The 15,153-nt window shown below is 41.5% G+C and overlaps 1 protein-coding gene across 2 annotated transcripts in view; it reads left to right on the top strand.

The window, feature by feature from the left end:
• Window positions 1-15,153, top strand: part of PLEKHG1 (pleckstrin homology and RhoGEF domain containing G1) — a 246,055-nt gene that overhangs the window by 68,420 nt on the left and 162,482 nt on the right. The window lies entirely within an intron of this gene.

Consider the following 15,153-nt stretch of genomic DNA (forward strand, 5'->3'; position numbering starts at 1 on the left):
ATCTAAACAAAGTGAAAAGTGATTGGATTCTTTATGGCTCCCTCAAAGATTTTTCAACTCCCTGTAGTCCAGTTCCAAAAAAAAGGAATGATGGTTTTCTTGGAGAGCCAACAGTTCCCTTTGTAAGTTTCTGGAATTTTTGTACATGATATTTTGAGTTCTTCTACAATAAAATTTAATGGTCCATTTGAGAAAGTGTACTCATATTAAGTGTAGTGTCTATTATTGGGTAGTCTGAGACAATTCCTGAGTGCTCAACTCTCCTTTGATCTGTGGAAACATAGTGGTTGCCATGGAGTCTTGCTGGCCGATGACCAAGTAGGAGTTCCACATTCCACTCAGCTGGGCGCAGTGTTCCTAATCAGGCCGGACCTGAAACTCTAGCACAAAGGACTTTAAAACCGGAATGCTTTATGTGTAATCACTGAAAATAAGTTGATTATTTGTAGGGCAGAGTATGGTAAAGGTTAAAAATTTCATGTTTCACTTGTTTAAATTTTGATTTGTTTCTGGAAAAATATTTTAGTCTTCTGATGATACGACATGTAAAATTCTCTCTAGTCCCCCTGCTTTGTACAAAGTAATACAAAACAAGATTTGTCTTATTTGACCTTAAATATAAATAAAATGGCAGCTGAATTATTGTGAGCGATGTAGCTCAAGTATCTGGCCATCATCTTTGCATTTTATTGCAGTGATGACTCCATGCCATTGTTAATCTGGATTTATTTTTAAACAGTTTAACTAGGGCCTTTTTTTGCAGGCTTTTCTTTGTTTCTCCCCTACTTAGTTCTGAGGAAAGCCTAAAATAAGATCCCTGTAAACACTGATGTTCATTTTTTAACTCAAACATTTGCACAGCCCCACTGTGGGTTCAGGAAAGACAAAAGGAGGCTCCTGACTTAGATCTAGCCCTCAAATAGAGAGGGGAGAAAGCCTTGAAGACACATCACTGTAGATAGCTGGGATGTGTTTTTGCTGTACAGAATGAGTAGGAGTGAGGAGAAAAGATGACTTTTGTCTGGATAGATGGGGGGTTGAAGAGGCTTCTGAGATGGTTTTTGATTGCCTACCGAGATCATTCTCTGACCTAGTTTGATGTCTAACTCCCTTATAATTGCATCAGCTTGAACCCATAAGGCTTCAGTCTGTGGGGAGAATTAACCCTTTAGCTAATGGATAAAATAACGCGACGTTCTTTGGGGTTAAATTTTTGCCTAAATTACTTTTAATACCTTACTCGATGTCAAAGTTACTGGAACTGTTTATTTAGTCCTTTCGGCATCATCCTATGCCATGTAAAGAATTATTCTTTTTTTTTTTTTGAGATGGGAATTTTGCTCTTGTTGCCCAGGCTGGAGTGCAGTTGCGCGATCATGCCTCACTGCAACCTCCACCTCCCAGGTTCAAACGATTCTCCTGCCTCAGCCTCCCGAGTAGCTGGGATTACAGGCGCCTGCCACCACGCCCAGCTAATTTTTTGTATTTTTAGTAGAGACAGGGTTTCACTATGTTGGCCAGACTGGTCTCAAACTCCTGACCTCAGGCGATCCACCCACCTCGGCCTCCCACAGTGCTGGGATTACAGGCGTGAGCCACCATGCCTGGCCAAGAATGATTTCTTAAACTTCAATCAGGTCCTTACCAAAAATGATCTTCATGTGGACATTGCCGTAACCCAGATTTTGATCCTAAAATGTATTTCTAATTTCCTTTTCAAACCATTCCTGGGATAACTAAGGGATTTTTGTGTTTAAAGAAAACAGTGGCTTTATTAATTTTTACCCTTGGTCCTCAATGAGATAATTGTTTATTTTTCTTCATAAGCCCCATGGGTTTTGATAGAAGAAAAATATTGATTATACAGTATTTTCACATGTTTATGTTTTCAAAGTAAATAAACAATGAGGAATCAATTTTCAAAAATCAGTAACATTGTGGGTTTTTTTCTAATAAAAAATCAACTTACACAGGTTTTTCTTTTCATAGCCTTCCACTGACCTTTATTTCATTGACTTTATAAGGAATATGTTCTATTTTGTTCATATTTGTTCATATTTTTAAAGCCATGTATAAGATAAACGTTGCGTTTGTAATAAAGAGTAAACCTAAGAACAAGGCACAGAGATGGAAGGCTAACCCAGAAGGACAACATCGAAGCCCTGAGCAGGGCGGCCACCTACGCTACACAGCCGCAGCATGCGCTACCAGTACCAGTCACAAATCTGAGCATGGGCGCCCCCTGGAGTTGTACCAACATGTCAGTCCTAGAACTAAGGGTAATAAAAAATGCTTTTGCATTCTTGTGCTCATTCAGCAAAACTTTGGGGTTCCCTATTTATCCTGGGAAGAGTGGGGAAACCCTGGGCCACATGAGCATACATAGATAGCTAAAGGGTCTGTTGGTTGTTGACCCCACATAGTCCATTTGGCTGAGGGAAATGACATAATGTTAACGCTTATGTTGCTTCTTTTTCTGTTTTATTTTATTATTGTTGTTGTTATATAAGTTCTTTAGTGGTACCCATCACCCATGCATATACTGCACCATATTTATAGGCTTTTATCCCTTGCCCCCCTGCCATTCTTTCCCCCAAGTCCCCAAAGTCCATTGTATCATTCTTATGCCGTTGCGTCCTCATAGCTGAGTTCCCACATACCAGTGAGAACATACAATGTTTGGTTTTCCATTCCTGGGTTACATCACTTAGAATAATAGTCTCCAATCTCATCCAGGTCACTGCAAATGCTGTTAATTCATTCCTTTTTATGGTTACATAGTATTCCATCATATATATATATATATATATATATATATATATATATATATATATATATATATATGTACACACACCAGTTTATTTATCCACTCATTGATTGATGGGAATTTGGGTTGGTTCCGCAGTTGTGAATTGTTCTGCTATAAACATGCATGTGTAAGTATCTTTTTTGAATAACGACTTCTTTTCCTCTGGGTAAATACCTGGTAGTGGGATTGCAGGATCACATGGTAGATCTACTTTTAGTTCTTTAAGGAATCTCCACAGTATTTTCAATAGTGGCTGTACTAGTTTACATTTCCACCAGCAGTGTAGAAGTGTTCCCTGTTCACTGCATCCACACCATATGTTGCTTCTTTTTCCTCCGTCCTAGAGTATTCCTTAAAAGAGACAGAGCCATTATGGGTAAGAAGGAACCAGTGCCCCAGACTGTTGAGGAATTGGTCAAGTCAGAAATCACTTGCTCACTCTGAGCCAACATTTATGGAAGGACTCCATATGCCGGGCACTGTAGTAAGTGCTGAGGAGACAGTGCTTACATTGGTAGTGACACCTGCAAGAAGCTTAGAGTCTAGTGGAGCTGAAAGACAACGGTTTAAAAAACCCCAAGTATATTATTTTAAATTGTGGTCAGTGCTATGAATGAAGAGACCAGGATGCTCTAAGAGATTACATTCTAGTCACAGGAAAAGATTAGGGAAGGCCTACATGAAGTTGGGACATGAATGAAAGAGTGAATGAATGGAAAACCAGTGAGGGTGGAGGCAGTGAGCAGTGGGGATGGGGTTGGAGAGAGAGATGAGGACTAGCTCTTGCACAGCCTTGCAGACCATGTTAAGGAGTTTGGTTTTTATTCTAAATGCAATGGGACTATATTTATAGGTTTTAAGTAGGAGGGTGATGGAATCCAGTTCGGCTTTCTAAAGATTCACTAGCTATTGTGTGAGAATGAATTACAGAAAGAGGGGTGGTAAAGGGATGACAAGTTAGAAGCCTTGTGCTGCAGGCCAGTCAAGAGCTGGTGGTGGTCCCTTGGGCCAAGGGGTCCCTGATAATAGAGAAGTTATTCTCCAGGACACAAAAAAATATGCAGATGTTATCAAAGAACCACTCTTTGGGTAATGGAAAAAGAAAATGCTAAGTCTTAATCCCAATATTTCCCCCACCTAACTCACCTTTTATCTGCTGTGCAAGTACTCCCTCCTTCTCTCTATACAGTGGAGAAAATTAGAGCCTGATTCCGTGGATGTTCATATGAATAAATTAATGCTACGAGGTGCTTGGAAGTCCAGTGCAAAGTCTAGCAGTTGCCGCTACCTCCTCTGCTTTCCTCGATGTTCCGTTAAGTTCCCAGGGGAGGCCAGACAGCATTTATATTGTTTGATCATGGAGATGAGTGAAAATTGAGATTAAGGATGATTTCACAATTGTCTTAGAAATGGAATCCTTTGAAAATATTTCATTAGTTGCTCATTCTAAGTATTAGCCTATATTAAATTGATGCTCTATTTCACCAGTAGGAGCATTTAGGTGAAATCAGAGGATAGAAAATATCAGTTGATAATTTAAGGAATGGAAAAAGAAAAATATAGTTATCTGTTGTTTATTTGTAGATGTTTAATTTCATTTCCAACCAGGTCATTTTATAACGACAGGAAGATGAGAAGTCCTCATTTTTCAAGTTTGAGTGAGAAGAAAGTGTACCATTTATAGATAAAAAAGATAAGATTAAATAAAGTAACTGCCACCTTCTGATGCTCTCATTTCTCTCAGTATTTCTGCAGGTAGACTGAAAGCATGAGTGTCTCCTTTTGAGCAGAATGAAATAAATAATTCAGCATTTTCTACTGCATATCAACTCTCTGCTTATTTCCCCCTTCAAATTGCATATTCTGGCAAGATTTCTCACTTGTAAAAGCATTTAATTACTGTGTTTGGCAGTCGTGGTTGGTTGCATTATATAAACAAACACCTACTTCAAACATTGAAACTGATTTTTTTCATAGTCGGCTGGAAAGCAAGACTATTTGATGTTCAGTTTGGATGCCCTATTTCTGATTATATAATTTAGGTCTGGGAATAGAATTTTGGCATGTATCTGCAGTTCTTATGCCATAGAAAATTAACCTTTAGCATCCTCTCTAAAAGGGCAAATCATCATGCATACAAGTTCCAAAAAAAACTTTTAAGGTAAGCTTCCTTCTAGTAAAAGATTTTTCTGTCTTCAAGCAAATGCACATCTCTCTAGTACTGTGTTACCTTCAAATATTCTGTGTAATCTGTGACCTCTGCAGAGCCATAGCTAACTCAGCCCCCAAGCCAGACATGGAAGGATCCCTAGGTGTTTAGCTGAAGATCTTGGTAGACAAAGTTCATTTTCTTCGGCCTGTCTATAGGCAATGCTTGCTTTCGAATCCTTAAATATATTCAAGAACACTTCTCAGCTCACCAGATTCTAGAGCACTGTGTACACTTGTAGTCAAGTACAACTCAGGAAAGCCAAAGCCCTTAATGAACTCTTTCTTTTCTCTTCTCCTTCCTTCCTTCTTCTCTCTTCCTGTCTTTCTTTCCTTCCTTCCTTCTTTCCTTCCTTTCTTTCCCTCTTCCCTCCCCTCCCCCTCCTCTTTTTTCAGGGTCTTACTCTGTCACCCAGGCTGGAGTGCAGTGGCACAATCACGACTCACTGCAGCCTCAACCTCCTTGGCTGAGGTGATCTCCCATCTCAGTCTCCCAAGTAGCTGGGCCTACAGGCGTAAGCCACCATGCCTGGCTAAATTTTTTTGTATTTTTTGTAGAGATGAGCTTTTGCTACGTTGCTGCAGGCTGGTCTCAAACTCCTGGGCTCAAGCATTCCACCCAACTTGGCCTCCCAAAGTGCTGCAATTATGGGCGTGTGCCACCGTGCTCACCCTATGAACTGTTTTTTTCTAAGCTCAGTTTGTAGAAGAGAGCCTGACCTCCCTCTCCACCACACACCACACACACAAAGTGTGTGGACATGAGGAATTTATTTAAGGAAAAAAAGAATCTTTGAATGTGTATCAGCCTATCAGTGTTTATTAATCCCAGCTCCTCCACCTTCTTCTTAGTCTACTCTCTGTTATAGATTCAACCCTGAGGCAGGGCAACAATTTGAATCATCGGGGAAGGTTAAATTATAGTTTGTAGACCGCCTTTACCTATCAAGTTAGGGATGTGCATGACCCAGTTTAGGAAAAAAAAAATTAACAAGCGTTGAAAAGGTTTTTATTGTTAACCCTAAAGTTAACAGAAAGTTCAGTTAAGCAGAACTTTTCATCTCTTAAGGAATTTGGATAACTGCTCTTTTACTCTACTGTTAATGACAAAGAATGACCTCAGAGTCCAAGCTCTCTTCTCTTTCTGAGAATTAACCTGCAATCAGGAAGTGATATAAACTCTTCTAAGAATTATATCCACCTAAATGAAGAGTAGAGAGCTAGCCTGGTTCAAAGCATTGTTATCAGTTATTATAGACCTACACTTATGCACCTGAGTTTCACTTTTGTTTCAAGTTACTTAATGCCAGATTACACCTGTAACACTCTCTCTCTCTCTCTCTCTCTCTCTCTCTCTCTCTCTCTCTCTCTCTCTCTCTCTCTCTCTCTCTCTGTCCTCTCTCTCCTCTCTCTCCTCTCTCTCCTCTCTCCCCCTCCCCTTCTCTTCTTTCCATGGAGTCTCGCTCTGTCGCTCAGGATGGAGTGCAGTGGCATGATTTCAGCTCACCGCAACCTCCACCTCCTGGATTCAAGAGATTCTCCTGCCTCAGCTGCCTGAGTAGCTGGGATTACAGGCACCTACCACCATGCCTGGCTAATTTTTGTATTTTTAGTAGAGATGGGGTTTCGCCATGTTGGCCAGGCTGGTTTCGAACTCCTGACCTCAAGTAATCCGCCTGCTTTAGCCTCCCAGAGTAGTGGGATTGCAGGTGTGAGCCACCATGCCCGGCCACCTCAAACATTTCTTTAAAAAGACACACACAAATTGCAAACAATTTGCTATTTAAAAATGTAATAATAAGCTCAAAACTTTGGTATGGATTTATATAGTGACCTAGCCGAGAAATATTTAATAACCACAGGCAGCATTTTGGGAGTTCACCATATGCCAGCAGACAGTATAGAGCAAGTTCTTTGCATGAACACGACCATTTTTCCTATATCACCTATAATAACAGCTGCTGATTAGTCTTCCTTCCCCCTTCAGTCCCCTCTCTGTTCACACCATTTATTAATCTGCAGATGGGCAAACTTGCATGATTGAGGAGCTTACCTGAAGACACACAGCTCATAAGTGGCAGAACCAGGACTCACACCCAGATCTTTGGTACACTAAAGTGTGTGCCCTCAGCTGTGTGCACTGTCTCCTGTGCATTCATCACACATGCTCATCCATTCTTGCTTTTTCTCTCACGCCTTCTGGATTAGTGGAGAAAGTTGGGCAAGGGGAGATCCTCCCTACAACCTTGTCTTTCAGTTATATTTGGAGGGTCTTTTATCCCCTTCCTAAGATAGTTTTATTTTGGCCTCTTGTCTTTAATGATAAAACTTATTTTTGTTTTTGAGATGGAGTCTCCCTCTGTCGCCCAGGCTGGAGTGCAGAGGTGTGATTGGCTAATTTCTGTATTTTTGATAGAGATGGGGTTTCGCCATGTTGGCTAGGCTGGTCTCAAACTCCTGACCTCAAGTGATCCACCTGCCTCGGCTTCCCAAAGTGCTGGGATTACAGGCATGAGCCACCATACCTGGCTGATAAAACTTACTTTTCTTAGTGGGGGAAAAAGCATGAGGATTATTTAAATCTAAGAAGATGAAATTAAGTAGCAAAAAAGAAACTGTATAAACATTTATTGCAGATATCATTAAATACCTACAAAACATAGACGAAACGAGTAAAAAGTGAGTAAAAATAGTTACTAATACAAGATATAATTCAAAAAAAAAAAAAAATTCAAGATTCAGACCACAAGCCATATAATATATATCACAGTGAACTCCCAATGAACTAAAGAATTACAGATTTGCAGTAGCACAGTTTCAGCTATAAAGAAGAAAATTTGTTTGAAGGAGGAGAAAATTGAAAAGGGCGAAGATGCACATATGTATTGATATGAAGTTTAAAACCTTTTAAAACTAGAGCGTAATGAAAGCAACAAAATGGGAAAATATGCACAGCAAAAATTGGAGACTTAATTCATGTGCCCACGCAAGAATTTATATAAATGTGAGCACAATGTCAGATTCTAATTGGATAAGTGGTCCAAGGATAAAACCGGCTATTACACAAAGGAAAACAAATAGGAAACCAAATCTGAAAATAACACTCAAATACATTTTAAAATGGAAACATTTTACACCTATCAAATAAACGGAAGTCAAAAATCAACAAGGGACAGGTTGTGGAGAAACAGGTTATATTCATGCATTACTGTTAACAGTGTAAACTATGTAATCCTTTTGGAGAAAACCTGACAGTATATAATAAGGATGATGACAGTCTTACCCTTTGAACCTGCTGTAGCTCTTCCTTCCTGGCAGTTTATCCCGACGGTGTCATGAGACAAGAACTTATTGAGCAACTGCAGTGCTAGAAGCTGTGAGAAATGGAGATGAAGGAGACAGATTCTACCCTGAAGGTGAAACTGGTGCAACTTAAAGGCACTAACATAATTCACATTCAAAAATGTCGTCATGGAATTAATTATAATGAGAAAAAATACTTAGTGACAGCCTACATATCTAAAAATGTAGAACTCAATATTTTCCTGAGTCACCCACCACCCTATAACCAACTCTCTCCCTTTCTTCTATGCATACCCTGGGAGTGAATGGCAATGCCAGCCCCAAGGTGCCTTAACCACAAGCTTCAGCCTTTCCCTCCCTCCTCCCTCTCCTTCATAGCCCAGCCCCATCCAATCAATTCTCAAACTATAGGCATTCTCCCTGCAGCTGCCTTTATCCAGGCTGCCACCACCTCTTCCTTAGCAGGTGTCTATCTCCATACTTGCATTGTTTCTTCCTCTGGTCTGTTTTCCAACTTCATTGAGAGTTGTCTTTTCAAAATGCAGATCTGATTGATTATGGTACTCCTCCATTTAAAACATTCAGTCCGAAGTCTTTACTGGATACATAAGACCCTATGTGGTCTGGTGCCTACTTACCTCTACAGTCTTGTCTCTTGTTTCTTCCCCTACACACACACACACACGCACGCACGCACACACACACACACACACCACCAGTTTCTACCCTACTGCATTGCTTGCAGTTCCACTGGATAGGCACCATGGGTCTTTGCACATGGCACTCCCTCTCCTTAAAAGCCTACACTGATTTCTCACCCCATCCCATGACTCCAGGCTGGCTGACTCCTATTTATGCCTGTTTGTTCTTCCAGACTCAATTCATATGTCATCCCTTCTAGGGACATCTTTATGATCTAGGTCCCTTCCTGACACATGCAGACACAAGACTCAGTTGGGGGCCCACTTATGTTCACACACCTGATACATACCCCTCATGTAGAATGCTGTCAGTGCTTTGGGAAGCTGAGGCAAGAGGATCACTTGAGGCCAGGAATTCAAGGCCAACCTGGGCAACATAGTGAGATCCAGTCTCCAAAAAAGAAAAAAAAAAGTTTAAATTAGCTGGACACAGTGGTGCACACCTGTAGTCCCAGCTACTTGGGAGATTGAGGAGGGCGGATCACTTGAGCCTGGGAGTTCAGGGTTACAGTGACCTGTAATTATGCCACTGTACTCCAGCCTAGGTGACAGAGTGAGACCCTGTCTCCAAAATACATAAACAAATAAATAAGTCAGTACAAGTATTATATTATGCATAAAGACAAAATGCAACAAAATAGGTCAATGTGTTCCCTGGCTTTTTGTAGCAAAGTGTTTTTCAGTGTTATTTTTAATTGATAATAATTGTATATATTTATGGGATACAATGTGATGTTTTGATGCATATATATATATATACGTTGTGGAATGATCAAATCAGGCTGTTCTTTGTGGTCAGGACATTTAAAATCCATTCTTTTAGCTCTTTTGAAGTCTACAATACGTTACCATTGACTACAGTCACCATGCTGTGTAATGGATCACCAGAGCCCGTTCCTCCTGTCCCACTGAAACTTCAGACCACTTGAACAACATCTCTCCTTGCCCACCCAGGCCCCTCCACCATAGCTGAGTGTTTTAAAACTATTCCCAATGAACACCTAAATTTAAGCAGTGCCTGAATAGCTTTCACAACTCTACAAAGTGAGCAGGGAGAAATCTAACTCCTTATGCCATTAATATATAAGCAGGAATTGTTTCACTAGATCTGTGTTAACTTCAGATGCCCTAGGAAACAGGAGTTTTTATATTAGGTTCAGCCTGAATTACCCATCTTGACCTAATCTAACTGATGTAAATGGTAGGAATTAATTTTGTGCAGGCAGGGGTAAAGACTAATCCAGGTCAGTCAGCACCTTGTAATTAATCCACATACTCTTTAAAATAGAGAAAGAAATGTTGGCATACTCTCTGGCTTAAGGTTCTGCACCAATCTAATGTAGAGTTCTAAAATTTTATAGTGTTCACATTTCAGGGTTGAATTACAAATAACAGAGGCTTTGCTAAAGATGGTTATTTCCACTGGCCAAATCTTGAGGTGTTGTTAGGAATTGGTTCTAACCAATCATGAGCAAATGAATATGTGAATTAAAGACAAAATATTTCTAGGTGATTTTTAAATATGATTAGAAAACCTGGGTTTTATCATATTAGGTTATCACTGATATTGCAGTTTTAAAACCTGAAATCTCTGAATATCAATTAATTATAAACTAGAAATCAGCCTAAATTCATTACCTTTCATTGCTGAGAAAATAAGTAATAAATCTCTGAAAAAACAATATTAATGAGCAATTTTCTACAAAATCAAAATTTTAAACTCTTATTGAATTGTGTGTGTGAGTGAAAGTGCCATAATGACGTATGGTAGCCTTGCCTTGCTTTGATATAGAGGAGAAAATAAATACAGAAATCATGTTTGTAGGATTTTAAAGGTTTGGCATGAGTAAGCACCATTGCCTTGACTTTTCTGAGTTGCTCTGTTATTAATAACAGTTTTTAATATAATTTAATGTAAGTTGTAATCATATAATAAATATTAAGCTCCAAAGAGATATTTCATTATTTGTTAAATTTCTTGAACTTCATGGCTATGTTCAGCAATATAGCATTTCTCAGGGCAGAGAAGATGTGAATATTAAATGTAAGTAAGGGAGAAATACAGGCAGCTCACTTTTCACCAAAGTGTTCTCTTTGAAGAATCCATAAAATAAAGTAGATATCATAAAGCAAATCATGTTTTCCCATGGGAATGAGTTCATAATTACAGGCTTGCTTCTTTACCTAATTATAAGCAATAGCATACTTTAAAAAATTACAACAGCTGTGATAGAAATATCACCCACACTAATTATACCAAAGTCCTCAGGGCAGTATAGTTGTTCATTCAGTCATTCAGCAAGCATTCGTTGAGTATGTACTCTGTGCCAGGTGCTGTTTCAGGCTGTGGGAATTTGATGCAGGCAAAAAAACACATGTGCTTTCCCCGCCACCCCATCAGTATATTAAACTAGACTAGTAGGAGAGATGGCTGTAAGCCAGATATTCATTGTAATTATAAATGCCATAAAGGAAAAAGAAATACAGGTAGGCATTGTCATGAGGAGGTGATCGCCATGCTGAGGTCTGACAGGTGAGCAGGAACTGAGGTGGGGGCAGAAAAGCAATGTGGAGAGACAGTGAGCTTTGGAGGGACTTAGAGATGAGTGGTGTGTCTGGCATGGTATGGGAGAGAAGGCCAGTAAAGTCAGCAAGGGGGCCAGGATGGGAACATGTGAGTGCTGGAGGCCAGGTTACATACAGGTTGTGATCCTTATCCTAGAAGAAATGAAGAGGCATGGAAGAGTTTTCAGCTGATGGGGTAAGGATAGGGTGACATCAGGTCTGCCATTTGAATGATCATGGCACTATAGTTCTCCTCTCCAGAGAATATTTAGTAGAATGTTATACTAGTACAGATGGAAGATGACCAGGGTAGAGATGGAGAAAAGGAAGTGACATGCGAGTGAATTAAGAAGTAAAGAAATTGACTGGAGGTGGTAATGATTTGAATATGTGGAGTGATGGAAAAAAGGTGGAAAGGATGGCTCTGAAATTTCTGGTTTGCAGAACCCCACAAATGATAGTGACATTCCTTGGAAGAGGGTCCAGTTTGGGAGGGAAGTTGTTTCATTTTGGGTATATTACATTTCAGTTTCCTGTGAAATCTCAAAGCTGAGCTATCAAATAGTCACTCGGATATACTGGTCTGGTGCTCAGAAGTTTGGGCTGAAAATATAAATGAGTCATTGGCTGATCCTGCAAAGGAGATTGAAGAGGGATGTTGGTACAGGGAGGTGGAAAACCAGGATTCTAAGGGGCCATGGTCCCCAAAGCAGGACAGTGCTTAATATGAAAACAGTGGCCAGAAGTATCAGATGTTTCCAAGAAGTTATACGCAGAAGAGACTGATAAATACCAGTTGGGTTAAGCAGCAGCATATTACAGAGAACTGTTTTGGTTGGGGATGTGTGCGGTGAAGCGGGGAAGAGACTAGATTGGAGCGAGTTGGGGAAGAGATGAAGACAGTGAGTACAGATAACCCATTTGTAGCTTTTACACTTGAAGGAAGAAGAGGGCTACAGCTGGAGGAGGACACACTGAGAATCATGGGAAAGTTGCCTTAGATGGGCAAGTTTAAGCACATTTTCCCACCATTAGGGCAGACAAAGAGGAGGTGCCCTTGGGAAGTAATCTCTAGGCAGTAATCCTCATATAAAGTCCAAATTCTATATGAATTTACAAATGCATTTTTCATGGATTAACTTATTTTAGCAGAAATCATACATGCATTGGTGTTTCCCCTGCTTTTCTCATATATATGGCCACTGCAATGCTGAGGACCGTAAAGACAGCCTGGGAGTTAGCGAGTGGTTGGGTGAATTTTGTGCAACATCCAGTTCAGAACAATTCAGCCTGGGTAGTGGTTATCACTTGGAGAAAAGAAAGGATAATAGGCCGGGCGTGGTGGCTCATGCCTGTAATCCCAGCACTTCGGGAGGCTGAGGCGGGTAGATCAAGAGATCAAGACCATCCTGACCAACATGGTGAAAACCCCTCTCTACTGAAAATACAAAATTTAGCTGGGCGTGGTGGCGTGTGCCTGTAGTCCCAGCTGCTCGGGAGGCTGAGACAGAGGAATCACTTGAACCCAGGAGGCAGAGGTGGCAGTGAGCCAAGATCGTGCCACTGCCTGGCGACAGAGCGTGACTCTGTCTCAAAAAAAAAAAAAAAAAGAAAGGATAATAGTGGATCGTCTTTTTTTTTATTTCCCTTCTTAAAAAAAGAGTTGTAGAATTTCCTCCATGTTCTTTGTATTGAGAATTCTATATACACAGATGATTCCACATCCTCCAAATTTAGAAAACCTTTTTTCCCCATCCCCTGGAGTAGTCAGCTTTGCACAGCTATCCTTCCCTAAGTGCAGCCAGGAGCAGAGTCCCGGTGGTGTCTGAGAGAACCCAGCGATTCGGAGCCAACTTGAGGCCCTGTAGTGCAGGGAGACCCTGAAACTTGTGAATGAGCTTCCTGAACCCAAACTTTGCCGCTCCTCAATTTCTTTTTGGCCTTGAGTACAGAATGGAATTTGCAACCGCTGATGAAGTATGGCTGAATGGGCCAGGCAGTGATCCTTTAAAGCTAAACCCCACTCTGCAGTGTGCACAGAGCATGGTGCTTTGCAATATGACTCCACCCCAATTCTAAAAAGCCTATTAACACAAAGACTCTGCTTTACCTACAGTTGACTCTGCCTCAGTACATCTGATGAGGGGCAAGCGTGATGCCTGCTCCCTAAATTCCCCCTTCCCCCACAGTTAGGCTAAGACCACCTTGTTGAGGCCATGCAGCCTCTGTGCATGGTGAGGCCTGAGCCTGCATGTCTGGGCCTTGTGCTGGCAGGCCCAGCGACACTCCAGAAAGAGCCACTCACCTGTGGCAAAGTTGTCAGCAGCTGAGTCAGCTGCCAAAGTAAAAAGTGCACTAAAGCTGCTTACCAGGCCACGATAAAGGCCACCTGCAAGACTGCAAAAGCAAAGTGTGGCACAAAACACTGTGCTGCGAGTGGCCACATGAGAAATCAATGGCCCACACCCACAGTGCCGCATCTGTCAGAAGCCACCATCTCCGGGGGTCATTTTGTTCCTCAAGTGCATGTCCCTGAGCCAGTCCACCAGACATGGAGGCTTGGGGAAAGGGCAGTGAAGACCCTTTCCACCCGGCCAGGTTCTGCCCAGTTTGAGAATTTGAAACCAAGCAGGAAGGCAGAGGGAGACTAAACTCTCACCTTTATTGCTGATAAGCTGACATCGGAGATTGTCTCATGTCTGGGTGTGCAGCCGTCCTAATACCGAACTCAGAATCGGAAACTTCCTAGATGGCAGGCTGACCTGAGCAGCCCTTCACACACGGGAGCAGACCTTGCACCTGCAGGAGGGAGGCAAAGCGGGTGCTACCAGTGGGCAGCTCTGTGCCCCGAAAGCAAGACTGCAGCCAGATCATGCCTGCCCAGTTTTCCCTTCCTATGCATGCCAGTCTAATTCCTGAGTCCTGCCCCCAAGAGAGGCATATGCGGGTTAAAGAGAGACCAGGAGCTCCTGGAGCACCACCCACATGAGAGAACAGCAGGAGTGAGGATGAAACATGCCACACACAGCCCCACCCTTACCCCAAGACTCCTCCCTGACATTATAGTAGGAGGTCAAGTATTTGCTACAGAGTTGGATGTCATACTTAATGCTGATGGCTTCGTGCGCATCTTAATAGTTGACAACTACATCATCACAGCTTGACACACGTTTCTTCAATTGGCATGTGTTCTTTGTGCTCAGAACCACATTAGGCCCTAAGAGACTCCAGAGAGACACATGGCCCGAGTCAACCTTATCCTCTGTAGAGGGCAGATGGGGACAGTATTTATGTTTATGAAATTTAGAGAATAGTTGTCAAGTCGTCACGATAGGACATTAGCAACAAATACCCATGAACGAAAGTTTGTTGTGAGCCACACTGGTCTTTAAACAGCCTTCAGGATGATTCTGGTTTTCTAGATGTGTTTCCTTTCTCAGTGAGTCCCTTTTCTTGAGAGGAGAGGGGGTGTATATTACAATAAGACAGGTTCGGGAGGGAAATGACTTCATGGACTCACTGTTGAGCTGCTTCCCTTTGCATCTCGGGGGAAGGTGTGGTTCACCC

Source organism: Pan paniscus, chromosome 5, assembly GCF_029289425.2.
Source record: "Pan paniscus chromosome 5, NHGRI_mPanPan1-v2.0_pri, whole genome shotgun sequence".
NCBI classification, from domain to species: domain Eukaryota; kingdom Metazoa; phylum Chordata; class Mammalia; order Primates; family Hominidae; genus Pan; species Pan paniscus.